Source organism: Periplaneta americana, chromosome 3 (assembly GCF_040183065.1).
Source record: "Periplaneta americana isolate PAMFEO1 chromosome 3, P.americana_PAMFEO1_priV1, whole genome shotgun sequence".
NCBI classification, from domain to species: domain Eukaryota; kingdom Metazoa; phylum Arthropoda; class Insecta; order Blattodea; family Blattidae; genus Periplaneta; species Periplaneta americana.
In genome coordinates, this window is record NC_091119.1 from 86,260,667 (window position 1) to 86,283,572 (window position 22,906).

Here is a 22,906-nt window from a genome sequence, read left to right on the forward strand (position 1 = left end):
TATAGATATGCGCGTTTAATACAAACTGTAGTACAAGAATCTACTGCGTACTGTAGTGTTTTTATGGTTTTTACGGTTACATTATATGAACTTTAATAAATGATTGACCTGCAATTCACTAATTCAAACTTTATGCCTAAATTAAACTAAAATTCAAGAACAAATTTTAATATGTGTATGAATGAAAAAGTAAGGAAATGAAGAAGGAAACAGATTAAAACATAAATATTGACTCTGGTGCCATAAAATGGTTATTTTCTTGAAAATGTTTTCTTGCCACTTACTTTTTTATTTTTCTTAACGCAAGAAACAATCCTGAATAATAAACCAAACATTCATATTTATAGAAATATATAATCATATCATTTGTATGCAATGAAGAAAACAGAACTTATATACCAGTACTGTATATATTTGGATGTAAGTGAATAATTTAATTCATTTTTGTCCTTTGAAAGATAAAGTAAAGGTACACAGAAACAAGCTTACACTCAGACACATACACTGTATTTACTGCACTTATAAGCAGACATCGGATTCTAGGGCAAATGCCTATTTTGTTTCTTTAGGAGAAAAGTAAAAATAGTTATTAATATTTGTGTTTCATGGAAATTGAAAGGTATTCAAAGAGTTTTATAGTGCCCTAAAATGCCCTAAAACGGTTATTAGAGCCTAATTTGTTAATATTCGCGTAAAAATGCCTAACTCACTGTAAAGTTTCGCATTTTACTCTTACTTTTTATAATTTATACATGCATTCACTGCGAAATTTAAGGCATTTAAAAAGTGGAAAGTTTGCTTCACACCGGCCATGAAACCATTGATAAAGGAAACAAAATGTTTTGAATCTCACGACACTCGCAATAGATTTCACCGAATTTAACATGTTTGGAGGCATAAATGCCGACAAAGAACCAACCTTAGTTTCGAAGCAGGCAACAATCACAACATGTGCTGCTACCGATTCAGAGATATAGCTACTATACTATAAAAATGACTGTTTTCGGTCTGAAACCAATTAGCTGTACTGCCCTTCAGAGTGTCATAAAATCACAATTTTTGGAGAAAGAGTGTTTTTGAAATATTTATGAAAAGTCGTAAAACTGCGAATTAGTAGGGTAAACCGTTACAAAATATTTAAAAGAATGGCCCTCCTAGTGTTAACACTACCAGGAAATGCAAATAAGTGGAACTTTGTATTTTTGTCCAATTGAATCTCAATAACAACAGTTCATTTGAATGCTCGTTAACAGTTGCTCTTTCCCTCACCTTATTTGTGTTGAGGAGTTTTGAGCGGTAGGACGTTTTCCTGTGAAGTTTAACGCGATAATGCCGAAAAATATAAGTGCAAAATCTACATTGATCCGGCAATGGCTAACAGAATATTCAGAATTCACTTATGATGGAAAAATAATATTCTGCAAGATTTGTAGCAAACAGGTATGTAACAATAGTTGAAATATATAAATTTTATTAATTTTAATGAGTAGGCCTATAATATTTATACATTGACTGAGCTATCCTGAGGTATAATTCTTTTTAAGACCACTACACTTTAACCTTTTAAATTCCGATAGTTAAAGTATTTGCAGGTCATTAAAATTTTGATTGTTCGAACCCACTAACTTTGTGATTGAAATACGGCAATACAACAATTAGGATGTTATTTTAATTCAGTTTACTTTACATTTTTAGATTTCGCAAGAAAAGAAGTGCCACCTAAAGCAGCATGTGCAAGGAGCGGCTCATGAGGCTAAAGCTCAGCAGAAAAATCAACTGCAACAAACTTTACTAACACAGCCTACTTCATCCAATATCAGCAGCAATTTCTATGCTGATTTAACCAGAGCGTTTGTTGCTGCTAACATTCCCTGGAATGCAATTGAAAATCCGGTTTTAAGACAGTTTTTACAAAAATACTGCAAACAAAATATCCCATCTGAGTCGACCCTAAGAAAAAATTACTTAGAATATACAATGAAACTTTAGCTTCCATTCGGGAGGATATAGGTGATTCTTACATATGGGTCTCTGTGGATGAAACCTCAGATCCTATGAATAGGTATATAGCAAATATGGTAGTAGGAAAACTTAGTCCTGATGGACCTTCGATTCCACACCTCGTATGTGTTAAGGAACTTTCGAAAGTGAATAGCCAAGCCATTGCTTATTTTGTAAATAAAGGCCTACAGTCTTTATACTCAGGTAATATAGACGATTCTAAAGTTCTGTTGTTTTGTACTGAGGCTGCCTCATACATGGTTGCTGCAGCTCCACTTCTTAGAACATTTTATCCTAACCTCACGCATGTAACCTGTCTAGCACATGGCCTTCACAGGGTTTCTGAAACAATCCGGAATGAATTTCCTCTTGTCAATTCGTTTATTTCTAACACAAAAAAATGTTTTTGTAAAGCCCCATCCAGGATTTCAATATTCAGAGAGAACTTTCCAGATATCCCACTCCCACCTCAGCCGGTTGTTACACGATGGGGAACCTGGATTCAGTCAGTGGTGTATTATTCTAAGTATTTTAAAGAAGTGGTCACAGTTATTGATAAATTACCTGAAACTGATAGTGCAGCGTGTGTGAAAGCAGTGAAAGATTGTCTGAATGACTCACGAGTGAAAAACGATATTGCCTACATAACATCAAACTTTTCTTTCATACCTGCAAGCATTGAACAATTAGAACGTGAAAAACAATCTCTTTGTAGCCAAATAGCAATAGTAAAGGAAGCTCAAGTGAACATACATTCTGCTTTGGGCGAAACTGGGAAAAAAGTAAAAAATAAGTGGGACAACGTATTAAATAAGAATGTAGGATTTTCATTGTTGGAAAAAGTATCAAGAGTGATATCGGGGGAAAGTGTAAATGTTCCAGTAAGTATTGATGTTTCTATTGTACCTAATTTAAAATTTGCGCCTCTCACATCAGTTTCGGTTGAAAGAAGTTTTTCTGCTTTCAAAATGATTCTCAGTGACAAAAGGCAAAGGTTAACTGTGGAGAATTTAGAAAAAATTCTGGTGGTGTACTGTGCAGATAATTATAATAAAGTCTGAGCATGGAACTGAATTTCAATAACTTAAAATGAGTAATCTTGATATCAATAATCATTATTTCATTAGTTTCAATATATTAAATTTGTGCAGCTCTGTTTATAAATATAATATAGTATTCTTTTTTAATGTTTAAACATACTTTTTTGTGCGTATTTTAGTGTATAACTAAAAATTTCAGTGAAATAAATAAGTATGATACCTTGATGTGCCTAAAATGCCTATTTTCATTAAAATAGAGCCTAATTTTACAAATTTTGAGCTTATTTTAGGCGCCTAAAACTGCAATTTTTAGTGCCTAAAAATCCGATGTCTACTTATAAGTCATCAATACGGTACTGTCATTATTAATTTTGAGGTTCTTAGAGAGATGGTGACAGATAACTTTAATTTTGAAATGTTTTTCGTTTCTCTCCTGTATATTCCAAAGAAGCAATGCAAATCCCGTGGTTCTATCATTCTTGTAGTCCATAAATGTCCTACAGAGGAACATTATCGGTACTTAGGTCAGGCTGCTTTCGTTGTATTGTAATTGTCATTTCTTAAAATCCATGTTTTTTTCCACAGAAGTTCAGGGAATAAAAGGTCTACATAAATTACTACACACAATAAACATAGTAAATTACTTGGGTAATAAATCAGAGTGGCACAACTACACTTTTAGCGTTATTATCTACAAGTGGTAGCAAGGGTATTTTATAGTTACAATAGTTAATCCACCTTTGAAACCAGAACAAGTCTTAAGGAATAGCAAGAGGAAGAAGAAGAAAGAAGGAAAAGAAAACATGGAGGAAAATGAGGAAAGCATAGGAAAGGGAAATATACGAAAAACCTTTTTGGCATAAATAGAATTAACCATGAAGATTGAACACAACCTTAACAAACATTAAATAAGGGAAAATTTATATTAAAATTAAGAATTAAGTTCTCTTTCCAAAAATGATACAAAATAATATATACAGTACGTAGTTATAATGAAGGAAAGGAAGTGAAAGACAAAGATAAACATTACCTCCAAGAGGAAAAAGAAGAAAAGAAAAGAAAAGAAAATATAAAACGAAATACATTGAGGAATATCTGGAAAAAAGGAAGGAAAAGGGAAAAAGTAACTGATGGAGAACGGGGAGGACAGTAGGGAGGAGAAAGAAGTACACGAGAGGAAGACAGATATGGGGAAGAAGAAAGAGGAATGAGGAGGAGCAGGAGCATATGCAAAGGAGGGAGGGGGTTACCTCATTTGAACCTCCCCTTGAAACTTAGAAAAAAAAAAATGACGTATTTAGATTTTGAGTACAGTCCACCGAGTTAGCACTATGGTAGCACGTTGCCTCCAGACTAGTAGGCCCAGGTTCGATTCCTGGCAGAGTCAGAAATTTTCATGTAAAATTTCTACCTCAGGACTAGGAGAGATGGTGGTGCACAACTTCTAATTACTAAATTGTGCACCAATATGCCCGGGTTAAATCCCAAACCTCTCCGCAGTGCATATGAAGAGAAGGCATATGTCACTGTTGATAGTGATTCGTTCGTCGGATGGGGATGTTAAACCTGGTTAGCATGTGCTGGCACTGGGTTTCCCCTTCTCCCTTCCTCACCTTCATCATCATCATCCTCATCCATTACCTACACTACACTTACACATACACTCACTCTCGTACACGACATAATTCTTCAGAGATACACATCATGCATAATGTGGCCCACCGAAGTGGTGTGCAACCTGAAAATGGGTCACAGTCCTGTCATCTATCCGCAGTATGCAGAACCCGAATCACACAAAGTGAAGTGGGTAGGGTTTAGACACACACACAGATTTTGAGCATTTTATTTGTTGACAATCGTCTTCTCTTCTCTAATTTTTTGCTGCCAGAGTAACAAAATCTACATCGACATAAGGCTTAGTCCTCCTATCCCTCCTTCAATATAATTCCTGTGCTTGGTGCTGCAGCACGTTCGAATTATAGCAATGCTATCTTTATTATAGAGAGATCTACCATCTAGTACCTACCGACCTTGTAATAAAATGAAGCCAACACAATATGAAATTTAACTTGTGAAAGATACTCAAAAGATTGTTTTGACAGTTCTGCAGTGCAGATGTTAAATCGTGCATTGTCGAGTTTAAACAAATTTTAAGAGCAATATTCACCCATTCGTTAGTTTGAGTTTTGGCTTTATTGTAAATGTTCGTTTTTAACTTTTTGTGCATTTGACAGTTCATATTTTTAATATAAACTTCTTGTGTGAGTGTAAACAAGCATGTTTTAGTATACAAGAATGAACATAAGTTAAAATTTGTTAAAAATTGGATGGCTGTGAAAAAATTACGTTTGAAAGATTTTATAAGGATATTCATGAATATATTCTATTAGACCATAGTATATTATTAATAAATATACCGTAATAATAATAATAATAATAATAATAATAATAATAATAATAATAATAGACAAAATTTAAAATACCGATAATATAAATTGTAAAAAAGTTTAATAATGATGCCCCCTTTGACAAAATTCTGCGTACACCACTGAGGAAGAGGAACAAGAAAGGATTCATTCATTCATTCATAGTGCTCTGCCCAAGGGCAGGTCTTTCACTGCAAACCCACCATTTTCCAGTCTTTCCTATTTTCTGCCTTCCTCTTTGTCACCTCATATGATCCATATATCTATATGGGAAAAAAATAACCAGGAGGAGAAATGAAAGACAGAGGAAGAAGAAAAAAACGGATGAGCAAGGCTGACTGGTTGGCTGGTTTTTCGAGGGCAGGACTTGAAACACATCCATGCACTCAGACATACACTGGCACATTGAGCACTTTACTTGCAATCATGGTTCCACGTCAACTGGTAGCCTGGGTGGTTTGCATCAATCCTACAGTATATTGACTAGTGGGCCATTCTGCCTCAGCTCTGACACGAACCAGGTCCCACACAAGAAGAGTGCCTAACAAGCCCTAGAGCCTGGAGCCCTAAGCTCTTCCTATATCAGCATTGGAAAACCATACTAAATCCAAGATTACACGTCAGCCTAGTTTTAACTATTGCAAATGATAAATGAAACGAGGGGAAGGTAGAGATTATTGTTGTTGGTAGAATGGAAGAGGGAAACGTAAGTACCTCAAGAAAACCTCTCTCCAATGTTTACTTCGTCCACTACAAATTACATCAAGACCAGACAGGATTGAACCCGGGTCACCTAGATGGAAGGCCAGCATGCTAGCACAAAACCAGACGTGGTAAGGTTGTATAAGAGAGCAGACTTCCTCTACAAACCCTTCATACAAGCTGCTGTTATATAATTGTTTACTATTATTTATTCTGGTTAGTATGATCTTTATTTAAGGAATATATTTCCCTATTCTTCTCACAAGTTAAGTGCAGTGAATATGTCGGGTAAAACCCAACATCTCGCAAGTGTCACACTGTGATAACGATCAGCACGGAATGTCATGTGCTGATAGCAGCAATGAATATAGATATGGACTTCCTTATCTCTGATGATGTATTCCTTACCTTGAACTGGCATCATAAGTAATAATTCCAAGTTCTTTCTCAGAATACGGTCCTTGCGCTATCGATTTCTTATACAGTATTTTGTACTCCATGAGGAGTCTGAGTCCTAACAATATTAAATTGGACATAATAAGAAAACAACACAATGTCCTTGCCCTAACAATTACGAAAATTGCTCACATCAAGTTTCAAATTTGTCTTGTTTTAGTATAAGCAAAATAATGTTCCCTCCCTTTTACTATTTCATGTTACTGTAACTAGCTAACATTGCACTATACTTCTTTTAAGATGGATGGATGGATGGATGGATGGATGACTTATACCAAAGACAAAGACACTGTTGAGTTAAACATAGAGAGTGTACTATTGCACTTCAGAAATTCATTCCATGAGATATTGAAAGCATTCTACAGGAAATACTTTATTGTATTATAAAATTATATAAGAGATTTGTCGGTAAACTGACCAAAAAATGAATTATTCTTCCAAGAAATTGAACGATAAATGATGTAGAATTAAATCATATACCAACTCTAAATTATTAGGCTATAATAAATTCATACTTCAATTCAACAAGTGTATTCAAAAAACGTGGCTCTCCACGTGACTCTAATGAACACATACAGTTGTATGTTCGACATTCGCTAACACTATGTGCGGATTTAAACAAAGCCAAGTCCCAAGTTACTGAATAACCACGGCAGTTGCAAGAATTTCTTCCGTAATAATCTTCTTTCGGAATTCGCTGCAAGGTTGTAAAAAAGAAGATAAACATGTTAAGGCCAGAGTATCTTAGTGAAGCTCTATACTGGAGAGATAATGTATAAGACCTGCTTTCATCTACTGTGTAAAGTTTTGAGGCCGACTCTAAGCCTATCTATTGCTTAATTACTGAAAATGTAATCACTGAGATATTAGGTTTTAATTGCGCATGTATTCACAATCGAATTACTCTCGTTAAACTTTATTTGATATTTGTAGCATGGAAGTTCTAAACCAATTAAGTGTCAAAATCATATTTTCGAGTTATTCAAGAAAAACTGTTTAATTTTGTAACTATGTTATACATGATACACTATCTGTGAATAGCTATAGGAACGACTTAGAGACGACCTAGAGCTTAGTGGGTCTTGCAATGCATTAGCCTTGACACAGACTATTTTGACATACAAAACTACAAATTGACAAAAATGGCACTTAACTAGTTTAGAACTTCTAAGCTACATTTCAATAGCCTCTCAAATTTGCACTATAATGGATGAAATCAGGGTGTCGAAAATAAAAATAGGTGAGAAACGGCCGACAAATTTTACACGGAGTTCTCTATCAGGGACAGGATACTTTCACGTCCCATATATCTACTGTGAGACTCATTGCTTTATTTCTCTCCTGTAGTAATCCAATTTAAGGAATTTATCGCTCTTTAAAATCCACCACCTTTGGTCAAATGTGAATCTATGAATACTGGATCAATTGGCTAGCATGGTGATTGCTAGGCCACTGAGAAAGATTGACAGTGCAATACAAATTATAGGCCTATTAAATCAGAAGGATGTAGGAAGGCTGGAAAATAACACAGGCGATGACGATGTCAATAATCAGTTTATACAAAAATGCAAAAAAGAAAGATTACTAAAAATATTTAAGTTGGTAACATTAAAAGAATTTATTCATGGTACAACAAAATATTACGAAACGACAGACGCAGACAACTGTAGGAAATCAACTATTAAAAACATCGTATGCAGAAACAGTAAAGGAAAAATTCATTGGCTCAAGTATCCAATACTTGTACACTGTAATATCAACAATGAGAAAATCAGTGGGGCGCCAAGAGGTCCGCAAGGTTTCAGGCATAGAATTACACCAACAGAATTCATGTGGTGAGAATGGAGTAGTTTTGACTCAAGAAAGTTAAAAAGAACAAGTCTAAAGAGTTTGAACATGTCCTCCCCCCCCCCACCCCAAATCTTACAGATTTGATACACGGAATACAAGAGTTAGAGACAGCGTGTGTTAGTTAGGCTTGAAGATGATCGCTCAGGAAGACGCATAAAGGTATCAGTTCGCTGTGGTCATGCGAGCAGAGTTTTGGTACCCCAAAGTGCGCCCTCCATTACTTCTGCTAGGAACACAGCAAGCGATTGAAACTTTCACAATCGTGTACCTACATTCTTCCTCTCTGAACTATATACAGAGTGTATCTAAATTGGTGTCAAATATTTCTGGGACGTGTTCCTAACATCAAAACAATTTAAAAAGTTAACAAGAACATGGGTCTGAAAACCATTCGTTGGGGAGTTATTAAAGGATTTGTCTCTTAATTGACCGCTGATCGTTTAATGGTTTTTTGTTTGTTTGTATTTTGTAGAGCAAAGAAATCAGAAGAAAATGTATTCTGTGAGTGAACAGAACAAAATGATTTGCATCATTTAATTGAAGATGTGCTTCTGGACGTCATCCAACGAATGTGTTTTAACACGATGCTGCTCCAGCTCATTTCAGTCTGATAGTTCGTAATTTTTTTAATGATCGATTTCCCCAAAGATGTATTGGTCGAAGGGGATTCATTGCATGGTCTGCTCGATCGCCTGATTTGAATCCAATGGATTTCTTCGTCTGGGGACATTTAAAGTTCCTGGTTTATGCGACTCCTATACTTAATGTTGATATTCTGAGAGCGTATCCAAATGGATTTCACGAAATACGAAACACTCCAGGAATTTTCAACACTTAATGTTGATATTCTGAGAGCGCATCCAAATGGATTTCACGAAATACGAAACACTCCAGGAATTTTCAACAGAGCACGCCAGAGCATGTAACGCAGGTTTAGGGGTCACATCGAAGCAGGAGGAAGCCACTCCGAGCAATTTTTGTAACATTAAATTTTGTCTTGTAACTCTGAAATAAATTATTTTGAGACCAATGTTCATATGAACTTTTTGTAATGTTTTGGTGTTAGGAACATGTCCCCGAAATATTTGACACCAATTTAGATACACCTTGCATAGCATTAACAGTTTTCACTTTGTACAACTTGGTGACAACATTGTTTCTACGTTACGCATTTTCGTTACATGCAACTCCGAAATGTCTCCTCTGAGGAACGATAAGACAGATGTAATTCTACGCCAAAATGGATCGCGTACCATACATATGACTAATACTACAATGAGTGTAGTAAACTTTAATATTAATTAATGGAAAGTCATACTGGAAATGGAAGAAAATAACGCACACTATAAATCATACATAAACCCAATTAATACAGGATTATATCAGTTATCTGATAGGTATTTCATTATCTGAAACGGTCATAAATTAAGAATAAACACCGTACATGGAAAAAAGTTAATGAAAAGATCAATCAGATGCGGAAACAAGGAAATCTCATAGATATTTCAATATTCAACACGGCAAGAACTAAAAATAAATACATGGAAGAAAGTTGCTGAAGAGTTTAAGCAAATGTGGAAACAAGAAAATGTTTATACAGTATCAACAATCGTAACAGTAACAGGAGTTATGGTGGGTTTACACGTGCATGGATATACTGGCGCCAGTTAATACGCCAGTCGTACTTTTGCGCCAGTAAAGGATTACACAGGTTTCTTATTTTGCCTTGCCAGTGCCATTTTCAAATGAGGCTGCTACCTGAATGTTGCACGAGGACATAACATGTCAAGTGAAGTTGAACTTTGCATAGCGCTTGCCTAATAGTCGTAACTTTGTTGGATGAGGAGATGATTTCTAACTTGGAATAAAGAAAAGACATAAAAGAAGATTGCATATTATGGGTGAAAAAGTGGATTGTTCGGAGGGAGAATTTAGATACATCTGCGAGAATTCTAAAAGAATTTTCAACAATACTAATATTACAGATGACAGCAGACAATTCTGATAATCTACTACAACGTGTAATAATAATAATAATAATAATAATAATAATAATAATAATAATAATAATAATAATAACAACTTACTTACTTACAAATGGCTTTTAACGAACCCGAAGGTTCATTGCCGCCCTCACATAAGCCCGCCATCGGTCCCTATCCTGTGCAAGATTAATCTAGTCTCTATCATCATATCCCACCTCCCTCAAATCCATTTTAATATTATCCTCCCATCTACGTCTCGGCCTCCCCAAAGGTCTTTTTCCCTCCGGTCTCCCAACTAACACTCTATATGCATTTCTTGATTTGCCCATACGTGCTACATGCCCTGCCCATCTCAAACGTCTGGATTTAATGTTCCTAATTATGTCAGGTGAAGGATACAATGCGTGCAGTTCTGCGTTGTGTAACTTTCTCCATTCTCCTGTAACTTCATCCTGCTTAGCCCCAAATATTTTCCTAAGCACCTTATTCTCAAACACCCTTAACCTATGTTCCTCTCTCAGAGTGAGAGTCCAAGTTTCACAACCATACAGAACAACTGGTAATATAACTGTTTTATAAATTCTAACTTTCAGATTTTTTTGACAGCAGACTAGATGATAAAAGCTTCTCAACCGAATAATAACACGCATTTCCCATATTTATTCTGCATTTAATTTCCTCCCGAGTGTCATTTATATTTGTTACTGTTGCTCCAAGATATTTGAATTTTTCCACCCCTTCGTCGAAGGATAAATCTCCAATTTTTATATTTCCATTTCGTACAATATTCTGGTCACGAGACATAATCATATACTTTGTCTTTTCGGGATTTACTTCCAAACCGATCGCTTTACTTGCTTCAAGTAAAATTTCCGTGTTTTCCCTAATCGTTTGAGGATTTTCTCCTAACATATTCACGTCATCCGCATAGACAAGAAGCTGATGTAACCCGTTCAATTCCAAACCCTGCCTGTTATCCTGAACTTTCCTAATGGCATATTCTAAAGCGAAGTTAAAAAGTAAAGGTGATAGTGCATCTCCCTGCTTAATAATAATAATAATAATAATAATAATAATAATAATAATAATAATAATAATAATAATAATAATAATAATGAACCCGGAGGTTCATTGCCGCCCTCACATAAGCCCGCCATTGGTCCCTATCCTGAGCAAGATTAATCCAGTAATAATAATAATAATAATAATAATAATAATAATAATAATAATAATCCGTGACGGCACAGCCCATGAAGGGCCCAGACCAACAGCCGGCTGCTGGCCTCACCTTCACATGCCGAAGCAGAGGTGGACGATCATCCAACCAGAATGGCGTATCGTGTGGTTAGCACGACAGTCCCCCAGCCGTTATAGCTGGCTTTCGCAGCCGGATTTCGCTACCTATCGTAACTTCCAAAGTGAATCACGATGCTGGGTGGACACCGGTCCCATACACTGGCCGAAATTTCATGAGAAAATTTCTCCCCCCATGAGGACCCGAATCAGCGCGCATTCCGTAACGCGACTAGTAAGCAACATCTAATAGTATCATTAGATTCAAAAGTTTGCTACCGACATAAGAGATACTTTACTTCCAAAATTGAAATCGGAGATTACATTGGCATATTTAGCACCTGGAAATTATATATTACGATGTACCGAAGTACATATGATATTTCAGTGCAGAAATTCTGCGTCATCATATGATGATGGAAGAGTGGAAGAGAGAAAAATTCTCTCTGGCACCGGGATTTGAACCCGGGTTTTCAGCTCTACTTGCTGACGCTTTATCCACTAAGCCACACCGGATTCCCGTCCCGATGTCGGATCGAATCCTCTCAGTTTAAGTTCCACCTCTTGGGTTTCCTCTAGTGGCTTATCCTCATGCACTGTGTCATAGATGTATGACAGTTGGCACAATGTCCACACATGTGCAGAGGTGCACTCGTTAAGTAATATATGATATGCGAAAAATAATCACTTTGTGATTTAAGACGGCGCTTATTCCGTCGGATCCCAGCCACTTAGTCACTCATAATGAGTGCACCTCTGCACATGTGTGGACATTGTGCCAACTGTCATACATCTATGACGCAGTGCATGAGGGTAGGCCACTAGAGGGAACCCAAGAGGTGGAACTTAAAAAACTGAGAGGATTCGATCCGACATCGGGATGGGAATCCGGTGTGGCTTAGTGGATAAAGCGTCAGCACGTAAAGCTGAAAACTCGGGTTGAAATCCCGGTGCCAGAGAGAATTTTTCTCTTCCATTACCTGGAAATTATTTTGCTTCATTATAAAAATTTTCCTTTTTACGCTGTATGTATACATATATCTGGTGACGTGGAAGGGTTTTAACACCACGAGAATAAATAAATTTATTATTATTATCATCATCATCATCATCATCATCATCATCATTCTGTTCCGAAGTGTATGTTACAATATCGAAGTTCTAGTCAGAAGTTCAGGTATCATCTGCACTGCACTAAGTAGAACAAGCGGACAGCTTAAAATACTTGGGGTGTACTATTTGTAATAACATGAGCTGCTGCCAAGAAGTCAAAAAGCAAAGGAAACTTTCGACAGAAAACTGGGTATCTTCTGCTGACCTCAGGAAAAAAAACTAGGGAAGACACTAGTGAAATGCCTTGTGTGGAGTGTGGCATTATATGGGGCAGAAACATGATCATTACGACGAAGTGAGGAGAAACGGCTGGAAACCTTTGAATATGGAGAAGGATGGAGCGTGTGACGAAAGAATAATCCTGAAACTGATGAGGAAGAGAAAAAAAAATGGCTTTGTCACTGGCTAAGAAGAAATTGCGTAGCCTACTGAAGAATGGACTGGAAGGAATGGTGAAACGGGAGAAGAGTTAGGGGCAGAAGAAGATATCACGTGATAGACATCATTAAAATGTATGGATCATATGCGGAGATTAAGAGGAAGACTGAAAATAGGAAAGACTGGAGATTGCTGGGTTTGCAGTGAAAGACCTATCCTTAGATAGAAAACTATGAATAAATGAATGAGTATAGTATTTTCATAGGTAAATAGCACGCACACACGTCAAAATCTCATTTTTTCAGTAACTCCCTGCCGGTGCAAGCACGACATGCAGAAAAGTGTACACCAAATAAAAACACTTATGCTGTAATCTAGTTTCCTCATAAAATGAGAGCACTGCACTAACCTATTCAACAAATAATATTTTGGCGCATCATTAACTAAATGGCTAGAACAACCATTTTCAACCAGTGTGCCGCGAGTAAAGGTTGTCATAGTAAATGGAAAAAATAAAGGTTAAAATAGTAGTTAAAAAGTGACTCCACGAGATTCAACATTCAATGAACGTTGTACAAGTCAACATTCAGTACACACATTTCCTCTAAAACCCCCAAAATTCCCTCCTAGTTGGGAACCACTAGTTTAGATTATATATGTGTGCCTCGAGATTTTAAATTACACCTTTATTGTGCCACTTAAAAGGTTGAAAAACGCTGGGCTAGAGCATCATTCCAAGCCGGTAACGCGGGTTCGAATCTCGGAAGACCCAAATAGACTTTGTATTGGATAAACACGGAGCTTGGCTAGATTTTCGCGGGGTACTCCCGTTTCCTCCACCAGTATTCCACTATTACTCCATTCATCATCATCATGCAGTGTTGTGTAGATTGCCTACATGGTGCACTGATGGCAATATTACAGTGGCAAAAAGATCTACAGTCATGATGCGTCACTTCTAGAGAGGAATACTTCAGTGAATAACGAAGTCAAGTGCATGCCATGAGATAAACAGAATTAGTAATATTTTAGATAAAATACTGTTAGAAACATCAGTATCCATGCGCAGTACAATATTTTTGAGCTTACATTATTGTTTAAAAATTGAAGTACAAGAATAAGAAAGTAGTGATAAACAAATTAAACTGATTGGTGCGTGTTAGCGAGCACATAGAACACTTTTTCTGCAGACTTATGTAAAGAAGAACATTAGAAATCCAGAATTGCATCATTTGTTCAGGGCGTCACTAAGTAAAAAAGAGGAAATAATCATTCATATAGGAACAATGTTCTGTCAAAAGGTTAAAGAAGTTCTTCTCCACATAAATCTCGGCCACTGATAAAAACACTTGTGCTGTAGTCGCAATTTCCTGTAGAAAGCAGTGAACAACGATATACTGCAATCTAATGGACATAGCCACTTTATCTAAGAGATACCATGTTTTACATGTGTTGAGTACACAAGACTGATGTTACTGAAGTGTTCCAACAGTGGGAGCACGCAATGATAAATCATTGGTTATCCATCACTATTTCACAATACTAAATGACATGAGAAGTGATATAACAGTACGAAAATACAACAAAACGACTTTGCACAAAGACGTCTAAGGAAACAAATGTGGAAGAAACAAAAATCCGAATACACAAGACCATAAGCAAATTCTTATTCACCTCCACTGCTACAATGCAAATGGCTCTGTCAGTTCCACTACCTCCCCACTCTAAGGAGTAGTCTGGTTTTCTTAAGTGACAAACTTCTCTTCTATAGCCACCTATTACCATCTCATATAGGGTATCGAATTTCTAAGTTCACAGCTATAAGAAAAACTCGGTTGGTCGAGTTTTAAACGACGCGCGCTCATGTGCTGTAGAAAACTGTGAGAAAGATGGGAGATTGTCTGTGTAGAGGAAAGACACTCCATTCCTCCTCTACTGCAGTTAACACACACAGAGTCCGTGGAATATCCACGGACTCTGACACACATAGATAACAGCGCACTAGCGGCCAGAGAAAGAAGCATAGTTTTAAAGCAAGTAAATGAACGGAGAGGGAGGAGATCCTCCTCTGAATCAGTCATGGGCGGGAAATAGAAACCGACTGGTCGTGCAGCAAGCTCGCTACCGCTGCCATCTAACGATGCTGCATTCAACCGGACTATAACACATCTAGGAGGCACAACAAAAACAGTTTTAAAGCAACGCTATGAAAGACACCATGTAAACTTTTTTTTAAAATTATAAATAAAAAATATTATTCATTGCACTTTATATGGTTTGAAACTTTCGTGGACATTTGAAAGTTAAAGTCGGGTTTATGTAAAACAAAGAGGAAGTAGTTCTACGTAGTTGGCCCCTGAAATTCACTTGTATTCATTGTTTACTAGACAGGGCAACAGCCAAGTTGTCAGTTTTGTACAAATATATTTGAAACTGAAAGTAGGTACTCCAAACTACATCATTTTAACATAAAAAATTAATCGGCCACCGGCAGCTTTGAACAATAATGATAGTATGACTTTACAAGAACTGACATTCTTCAAAACAATGTGATACTGAACTTGCAAAATGTACATGTGGCAACACAGACCACGTGGGTGGGTGCAGTGTTCTCGCTTTCCTCAGATTATTTCCCATTCCCATTTCCATAAAACGGTTCCGGTTACAAGTTAGTAGCTAGTCTCTTCCAACACGTGTGATGCTGTAATGTGCTCGAAAAATGCTACGAGGTTATGAATTTCCTTGTAATTGTTAATTTGCGCAATTATTCAACAATGAATGGAAGTGAAAACATAATATATTTTGGACAATTTAGGAAACTAAGTTTACAAGAACAGATTATTGCTATACAGAAGGGAAGGCCAACCCCAACACTACCTGGTCTTACATGTATGCACGTAGGCTAATTTGTAGCATGTTTCATTCAAGAAGGTGTCATTTCGTGCTGTTAACTTCTTTCCTCCTCTTAAGAAATATGCAGGAGCCGCCACTGCTCCGAAGTGAAATTCAACTCTGCATAGCTAGCAGAATTTCAATTAATCATACCTGGAGAGCCAATGGAAACCAACCAGTAATATTTCATTTTGTTAAGTACATATTTTCATGGATGTCCTAAAGCAAAGTCAACAGTAGTCGAATAATAAAACGAAATAACACGAGTTCCACGCATGTCAAGTGCATTAAAAGAGAACTGGGATACTGTATGTCACTCAAAAGTTCATGAAAGCATGGAATGCAAACTTATAACGACGCTTCTATAAAAATAATCAGGTATTGGCAATGATATAAATAATCACAATTCAACTTTGTCCTGTCCTAATATGACATTTATCTCTAATCCAAATGTGATATCGAATTGATTGTTTTCGGCATGAATACTGGCTACCCACACATTAATTAAGTCACTTCTGAATGTAATTAATTATAAAGAAATTAATTTACACTCTGTGACAACTACTTTCAGGACGAATAATTCAGGACATAAAATAATTAAAACAGATATCGTGAAGAAGATACACTTTCTTAATATAATTTCACAAGTTTTGTAACAATTCAATTAACAAGTACCACTGAATTTTAAGTTAAATTCTACAACGTAATTTCATTTAGATATTTCTAAAATTGTAAACATAATTACAATGATAACTCCAAACAAAAGCTATAGGCACTATACAAGGGCCATAGAGTAATTAACCCAAGTCCACGTTGAAATCGCTTATGGGTATGATAGACATGTTATAAACCCTCGGGCTAGATATGATTTAAACTCACCGATGTTCAGACTGCAAACACTGAGCTACAGAGAGAGGCAGCGAACAGTTACCGCACTATGCAGGGGAACAGATTGCCCGCAATCCATTGCTCGACTCACCGGTAAGCTGTAGCAGCGCGAGCGGGCGTTCAGTTTCATTACGGTAGCCTAAATTAATAGTTAAGAGTTACCGAATAAATGAATGAATGAATGAACTTGAAAACTGATGTAGATCTTACCTCTCATCAAAGCAACTGTTGAAAATGACGTCCAGCGTTCTCTGTACAAACATTGCATCGTGTTAAAAAATTCCGGCTAGTTTAAATTCTTGCTTGAATATCTGCAAGCGTCTCCTCTGTTAATAAACTCTTCTGTGGTTCTCTCTTTTTGTTTAAAATATACCCTATTTCTCGCCATTTTCTTAATAACTTGGTTATGCATTGTCTCGAAGGCATTGCAGCGTCACGAGACTGAAGTACGTGTAGAAACTTGAGAACGGTACTGTCATGCGATTTTTTCTTTAGAAGAAATGTCTCAACTACACTCCACTCGACAAAAACACTCCGTACGCTTCCCGCTGACCGCGCACTCCATCCCACCACACGGGAAACTAAACGCCCCCCGCACTGCTACAGCTTACCGGTGAGTCGAGCAATGGATTTCATAGTGCGGTAACTTTTCCCTGCCTCTCTCTGTAGTAGGAGTGAACGGACTGTATCTTTCGGAGCAGTGTGTTCCAATTTATATAGATCCCGATGAGAAAACGCGTAATTTAAGTCGTAGATAATAAATAGTATTATTATTTTATCCATTTTTAAGCTACAGAAAAAGAGGAGATGCTATACTGTGAACTGTTCTTTCATGGCCTTCTGAGTTTCTTCTCATATTAAAACTACATTCTCTTCCATGTTTAATTCGTGATAAAAATATATGTGGAGTTTGTTTCCAAAAGATAGGCCTACCAAAACCATAATTTCCGAAAAATGAGTTACGTGCGGCAGCAAATATCTACTAGATTTTGGAATCTGAAAACAAAAGAATTTGTCAAAAATCAGCTAATCTCATGTATAAATGCCATCAAAATTTACATTTACAGCAGGTTAGAGTCATAACTCACTTATTCCAAAAATGAAAGTTTTCACAAATGAGGGAAAATGTATTTGTAATACTTGGAGCCCATTTTCTTCACAATAAAGGTTAATAAATGAAAGAGCAATGATTAAAACTATTATTCAGATTTGTAACCGCATTTATTTATACAGGAGTAAAAGTTATTTAGTTCTAAATTATGGATCATACGAGTTTTGACAATGATCTTTGGATCATGAGTGTTCTGAGAGTGCTCCGTTTGGAACATGTGGGTTTAGAAAGTGACCAGTTGGGATCATGTGGGATTTGACAGTAACAAATTAAAATATTACACAACATTACCTCAAGCATATTTTTAAATTCAATATAAAATAATATATATTCCGAAGTGATACTGTGTTAAAAGTTGTGTAATCAAGATGTATAAAATAATAGGTTTCTAATTATTAAATTCTTCAGAAGAGTACATTTTACAAAATAATATAGTACAATATAAACTGGGGGGTCCAGTCAGAGGGAAGAATGTCACAAATCTTGGAATATGGAAGTTAGGTATTCTCAGAACAATCTGAGAATTCATGGTAGAAATTTAAATTTCAGTGGACAAAGCTATTGCCAAAGTTATTGCAATTATGACATAACATTCTAGAGACGAGAAAAAAAAACTAAATTTTCTTAGAAAAGCGGGTTCTCCCTTATTTGAGTCGACCCCTCAATTTACTACCTACTGATTATCAATTTTATCAAAACTCAAACTTCCGTTACTACGTTCCTTTATATCACAAGATTAATATCTGCTTCCATCAATTAGCACATTTGTTCAATATTGTTCAGTTGATTATTATTCACGGTACCTTCAATGACATACATGTAGAACTTGAATATATTATAATTGTGATGAAACACTCGGCCCTGCTTAATTTACCAATACATCAGTAGGAGCAAGCAGAATCAGAAAAGAATATTAACCTTGCTAATTAGGTCTCGTTTCTTTTCGTTATTTCTGGAGCTACTATATATTTCCGTGGTCGCCCTCTCTCTCTCCAACTGGTAATACGTGCACTTCCATAATATTACGCTTACAAAATGCTCAATTTCAGCCGCTAAATTCACTGATATTTATAAAAATAACAAGGCACATGCAAGATACTCATCCACAATCCTATTCTACACAACAAGTGGAGAAGCGAGAGGAAAATACTTATTGGTGATTGGTCGAGAAGCCCTATGCAACAGAACTCACAAGATCCAGTGGATCATGAGACTTTTGAAAGAAACCGGGAAGTTTGTCGTCTGTTTACACAAGCATCATGTAAGAAATGTGAAAAATTAACCTCTGAATCGTGTTCTACGCAGATAGCCGCGTGGGAATATAACTGTATCTCAATTTTTCATTTTTTGGAGCATGTGAGTTATGACTCTAACCAAGTCATATCATATGCTCTTCAGCATAAAGTACCAACTCATCTTTTAATAAATGGCTGTGTGCAGTTACGTAATGAACGCAGCAAGCCAATGTAGAGACTAAATATGTACTAGAGATCAGTGGCGTGCGCAACCTATTGCATTAGGGTAGGCTCTTCATGTTTGCATGCTACATAGGTATACAACTTACAATATCTCGAACATATTGATAATTTGATATAATTTTAGTGAGTTCTGACATCAAACCAGAGCAGCAGCCAGAAGGAGGGTAAGAAAACAGAAACTTCCGGAAACTAATGATAAAATAAATTGGTAATTAAATAAATCATACCTTATTTACTTAAAGGTGAACTCCATTCTGCGTTCCTTTTTAGAAAACTCCTCAATGACATCACTGTGGAATGTAGGGGATTTTCAGATTTCTTTCAGCTTTTTCTTCTCAATGGACATCAAGGCTAAACTGCTTAATCTTTCTTGCCCTTGAGTTGATCTTTGAAGTGATTTAATCCGCTTAAGGGCAGAAAATGACCTCTCAGCAGATGCAGATGTGCTTGGTATGGTCAAAACCAGTAGGGTCAATTTGTACAATTCGACAAATTCTGTGTGGAGTTGTTTTGATTTTAAATGTGTCACCAGTTCATGAGGGTATTTTCCACGAAACTCTTCCATTGAATATAGGACTGTCAATTCATTTTTTAGACGAACTATATCAAACACTGCACTGTGCTTTACATTCAGCGCATCCAGGGCGGAATTAGGAAAATTTAATTTATAAGACTGAAATTTGTTTGGATCAAGCAATGAAATAAATTCCAACTGAGGGAGATTTCCAAACATATCTGTAATATGGTTTGTCACATTGTCTATTTTTTTTCAAAAAATATTCTGCTGTATTTTATGACATCATTTTCCAGGCATTTTCTTTTTCGCGGCACTTCTTCACATTCGACTTCATTACAAACATCACTCCATAATGCATCAAATCTGTATCTCTCATGTAGAACAATACGTTTTGTTTCATTAACCTTTTCTACACAATACAGAATATCCAAATGCTTCGTTTGAAGAATGTTGTACAGAATGTCAATGTATGCATAGATCTTTGATAACACATTTAGAAGAAATTTGGTCTCAAACTCTGAAAGGAAAGACAAATATCCACGCGCAAGAGCAACAGTTTCACTTTCCCCGTCTGATGAGTTGTTGAGTATATTTTTTAAAAAAGTCCACCAGCAATTTACGGTTCTCCTTTACAATATTGACTATTCTGGAAGAGAAATTTCATCTTGTGGGTGCATTTCTTGGAATTATTCTGTTGGAATATTCAGTAAGAGCATGCGCGCGTTTTGTAGACTTGGAGAAGAAGCTACTTAGTCCATTCAATGTCTGAAAAAAAGATCCGGCACTCCTTAATACTCATAGCTGACTGAGATAAGACTAGATTTAGGACATGACTGAAACAATGAACAAATAGAGCTCTAGGATAAATGTCTTGAACTGTGGTTTTAAGTCCATTTATTTCTCCAGCCATCTCTGCCGCACCGTCATATGTTTGACCAACTAATTTGTCTCTAATATCATAAGATCCCACTATGTCCATTACATGATTAAATAAACCATTACAGGATCTATCTGCACTCACATCAACGAAGGAAATAAACGTTTTTTGAACCTGTGCTGTCTGGTCATGAACATACCTGAGAGTGGTGGATAGTTGTGATTTGTTGCTTACATCGGATGTTTCATCTAAAATAACTGCAACATGCTGGGCCATGGAAATGTCATTCTTAATAGATTCCATCAACACGCCACTGATAGCAGCTATCAGGTCATTTTGAATTCTGTTGATGTGCCCTTAAATGTTGTAGACGACTCTACATGTTCTCGAAGAGTAGTGTCGTTGCTCAACAAATGTAAACATTCTATATAGTTGCCTTTGTTAAGTGAATCTTCACTTTCGCCATGCCCTCTGAACGGCAGTACTTGCATGGCTAAGAAGCACGTTGTGTCGATTAGGCTTTTCATTATTTCTCTGTTCTTCTTCACCATTTCATTGTGACGCGCCACATCCGATTTCAATTGTTGATCAAGTTGGGTGTCAATACGAACACTTCCAAAACAAGAAAGCTGAACAACCGAACGCAAATGGCATTGCGATCGTTCGTGTTTGACAATGGCATTGCTGAGATTATTTAAATTATTATAACCCTCTTTGTTCCACACACTTTGTTCGTTACAAATTAACGGTTAGCACGTCTAGCCGCGAAACCAGGTGGCCCGGGTTCTATTCCCGGTCGGGGCAAGTTACCTGGTTGAGGTTTTTTCCGGGGTTTTCCCTCAACCCAATATGAGCAAATGCTGGGTAACTTTCGGTGTTGGACCCCGGACTCATTTCACCGGCATTATCACCTTCATCTCATTCAGACGCTAAATAACCTAAGCTGTTGATAAAGCGTCGTAAAATAACCTACTAAAAATCGTTACAAATTAATAAGCATGGCCAGCAAAATAATGACTGCATCCTGTTAGCTAATTAGTTTTCACATATTGGTTCACATTGAAATAACGTAAATATTCTCTACTCTTTTCTTTATGTAAAAACTTAAAGTTCGGAAGCGCCAGCACTGGTCTTCCCCCCACAGTTACAATTTCAACTTTTTCGTTCAATGATCTACAACCGAAAGTCCTTTTAAAAATCTGTTCAATTATACAGTGATCTTCTGCCATATTACAACAATATCGCACTAGTTTTACCTCACTTTGTTTAAATAAACTCTATAACACACTCACTTTACCAATAGAAGTTCAAATAAACACTATAATACAGTAATTTCATCACCAAAACCGCTTTCATTAGCGCCTACCAGCCTAACGTACTACGGCAATGGGCAAGACACGTAAATCAGGGCGCATGCGCCAGCTGTTCTAATGTACTGATTATGAAGGGAAACACTACGCTCACTGCAGGGCCAGGGAGGCTCAGCAAGCCGAGCTGCCCAACTCTCCAGTGACGAAAGATGACGCGAGAGCGAGCACACAGCGGACAATAATTGAAATGCGACGTACAGTACCAACCAAAAGGAAATGAAAATAGGATGCCAAGCCAAAATTTGCTGAAATTAGTTAAGGACTCTGCAGACTTTCTTAAATTAACAGTATTACTTTTAAATACAAATTTAATAAATTTCTTCCTGTCTGTCTGGGTAGGCGCAGCAGACCTAGCCTACCCAGAATGCACGCCACTGCTAGAGATGTAGCCATGTAATTTGTTCGCGAAGTGCGCAGAGGATGGAGCTTACAGCCTGATCTTCCGCATCTGAGCTGAGCGTATCTGAGCGGCTGGAAGCAGTATCTGGGTGAGGTGTATAAAAAGAGGAAGACTCCCGTCACGTGATC

At 36.8% G+C, this 22,906-nt stretch overlaps 1 protein-coding gene across 2 annotated transcripts in view; it reads right to left on the reverse strand.

Moving 5' to 3' along the window:
* The window catches only part of r (carbamoyl-phosphate synthetase 2, aspartate transcarbamylase, and dihydroorotase rudimentary), a 441,968-nt gene that overhangs the window by 87,670 nt on the left and 331,392 nt on the right, over positions 1–22,906 (reverse strand). The gene's annotated exons all lie outside the window — the stretch shown is intronic.